Source organism: Equus asinus, chromosome 3, assembly GCF_041296235.1.
Source record: "Equus asinus isolate D_3611 breed Donkey chromosome 3, EquAss-T2T_v2, whole genome shotgun sequence".
Lineage (NCBI taxonomy): Eukaryota > Metazoa > Chordata > Mammalia > Perissodactyla > Equidae > Equus > Equus asinus.
The window spans coordinates 130012086-130014927 of record NC_091792.1 but is presented as its reverse complement, the minus strand read 5'-3'; the positions used below and the strand labels follow the sequence as shown (position 1 = coordinate 130014927).

Sequence of the window (2842 nt, the reverse complement as noted above, 5' to 3'; positions counted from 1 at the left end):
AGTCTAGGATCTCTGAGCAATGTCTGTCTCTTCTTTTTTTTTTTTTTTTTTTTTTTTAAAGATTTTATTTTTTCCTTTTTCTCCCCAAAGCCCCCAGGTACATAGTTGTGTATTCTTCCTTGTGGGTTCTTCTAGTTGTGGCATGTGGGACGCTGCCTCAGCGTGGTCTGACGAGCAATGCCATGTCCGCGCCCAGGATTCGAACCAACGAAACACCGGGCCGCCTGCAGCGGAGCGCGCGAACTTAACCACTCGGCCACGGGGCCAGCCCCAATGTCTGTCTCTTCTTACTCTGATCCTGTCTAGATATTGTGTAACCTGTGGACTAAATTGAAAAGTTAACTGCCAAAGATACTCTAAATAAAATACTGCAGAAAAGTGGAAAATAATTTAAAAGATATAAATCTAGGGGCTGGCCCCATGGCTGAGTGGTTAAGTTCGCGCGCTCCACTGCAGGCGGCCCAGTGTTTCGTTGGTTCGAATCCTGGGCGCGGACATGGCACTGCTCATCAAACCACGCTGAGGCAGCGTCCCACATGCCACAACTAGAAGGATCCACAACGAAGAATATACAACTATGTACTGGAGGGGCTTTGGGGAGAAAAAGGAAAAAAAAAAATCTTTTAAAAAAACAGAAAAAGATATAAATCTATATTATTTAAAACTTTATGTAAATTACTAGGGTATGTAAATATATGTTATTTAAATCACACAGCAGCAAACTATAGTTCGTTGCTGCAATCCTTATATCTGCAACTGGTCACGAGGCAGTAGCTGACAAGGATCACCCTTATGATGTACCTATATCTGTTCCACATTCACCTTCCATTTAGCTGGCACCTCAATAGACTGGGTGTTTTTCAGTGTGACACTAGTCTCCCTGGGTCCTCTCACACCCCTCCCCTGCCACTATTGAACAGCAACTCATTTCCCTGTTTGATAATATAGATTAATTACCCCAAACATTACTGCCACATTTTTCTATCAGTGACATAGCCAGTGCATTCATCATCTGGAGTGGATCATTTTTTAACACCTTTATGCTACAAAATTATTTTCAGTAATTGTGAAACAATTTCTAAAAAACACAGTGAATGGGCCGGCCCCGTGGCTGAGTGGTTAAATTTGCATGCTCTGCTTCCACGGCCCAGGGTTTCACTGGTTCGGATCCTGGGTGCAGACATGGCACTGCTCATCCGGCCACAGTGAGCCGGCGTCCCACATGCCACAACTAGAAGGATTCACAACTAAATATACAACTATGTACCAGGGGGATTTGGGGAGAAAAAGCAGATAAAAGAAACTGAAAATTTCCTTTTATTAAACTTAATATATGTATAGTTGTGTCACAAAATAAAATTTTACAGTATAAAAAAGGAAAAGTAATAGACTAATAGCTTTAAATTGCATTCATGTATTTTTTGATAAAAGAGAAAAACCTACATGTAATCTGTTGCACAATGAATTATATTGCAGTTTCTATTTTTTGAGCCTTCTCCAAATTTATTACTAATATTGTCAAAATTGGTCTTTGTATATTAATGTTCAAAAGAGTTTATACCCAGATTTGTCATCTGTCTTCACTCATAGTTGAGTGAAGAACATGTTTTGTTTTATTTATTTATTTTATTTTAAAATTTTTTTATTTTTTAAAGATTGGCACCTGAGCTAACAACTGTTGCCAATCTTCCTTTTTTTTTTTTTTTTTTTTTTGCTTTTTCTCCCCTAATCCCCTCAGTACCTAGTTGTATATTCTAGTTGTAGGTCCTTCTGGTTGTGCTATGTGGGACGCTGCCTCAGCATGGCCTGACGATTGGTGCCATGTCGGTCCGCGCCCAGGATCCGAACCAGTGAATCCCTGGGGTGCTGCAGCGGAGCGGCGAACTTAACCACTCGGCCACGGGGCCGGCCCCAAGGAAAAGTCTTAAACATAAGGGTAAGTGTGTCAGAATTTCATAGAAGTCCCAAAACACAATATATTCCAGAAATTGCAATACTGACAGTATCTTTGCTTTTCAGGATTGATTCAAACGACTTCAATTGAAAAAACTTCAAACATCGCTTCTCGGCCTTTTGGCTAAGATCCAGTGTGGTATCTCTTCTTATCAGTTTAATATCTGATATGTCCTCTATCCGAGGACAATATATTACATGTATTTTTGGAGCAGGGAGATGCAATAGGAGCTTGCTCTGTCCACTGCGCACATCGACCTGGTGTTGCAGTACCTCCAGGAACGGTGCACCCCCTCGGGGGAAATAAAAAAAAAAAGAAAAAAATTCAAACAAAAAGGGTCCAAGTTGTCATATAAAATGACAAAATTGAAGTAACTGAAGTCCAATTTCTTTGATTATTTTGAATCTAGGGGCTTCTGTCTTCTGCCTGGAATGTAGAAAGCTGTAAAGAGGGTGGTTCCTACCCTAACAAGAAAAAAGCCAGATAACCCACAAAGTCAAACACAATTCAGTCCATAGCAGGCGATAATCTGATGAACTGTTTCACCACTGTGTCCATGGTCTGCTAAAGTCCCATCCCTTAGCACCTGCTGGATTTTCATTGCCTTCTGTCCTAACCAGGCCGGGGAGCTAATCCAGATTACTTCCATTTCCCCGAGCGTCTGCTGCCTGAAACTACTTCTGGTACCAAGTTATTAGTCAGACATCAACTCTAGCTAATTCAAGAAGAAAAGAAATTTATTAATGGGTATGGAGTAGCTCAGACTCTCTGGGAGGGCTCAGAGCTTATAGAGCTAGAAGCAACGCCAAAAATAACATCCCAGAACTGGTCCTGTGAAGATACGGCTTCCACTGCCAATGCCCAGGACACCCCAGCCAGGCTGCAGCA

At 41.5% G+C, this 2842-nt stretch overlaps 1 non-coding gene across 1 annotated transcript; it reads left to right on the top strand.

Annotated features, from left to right (window-relative positions):
- Nucleotides 1-2057: 2057 nt before the first annotated feature.
- On the top strand, nucleotides 2058-2248 carry LOC123284852 (U2 spliceosomal RNA). Its single transcript, XR_006526299.1, has one exon. It is a non-coding gene; the product is annotated as a U2 spliceosomal RNA (small nuclear RNA).
- The last annotated feature ends 594 nt before the right edge of the window (nucleotides 2249-2842 follow it).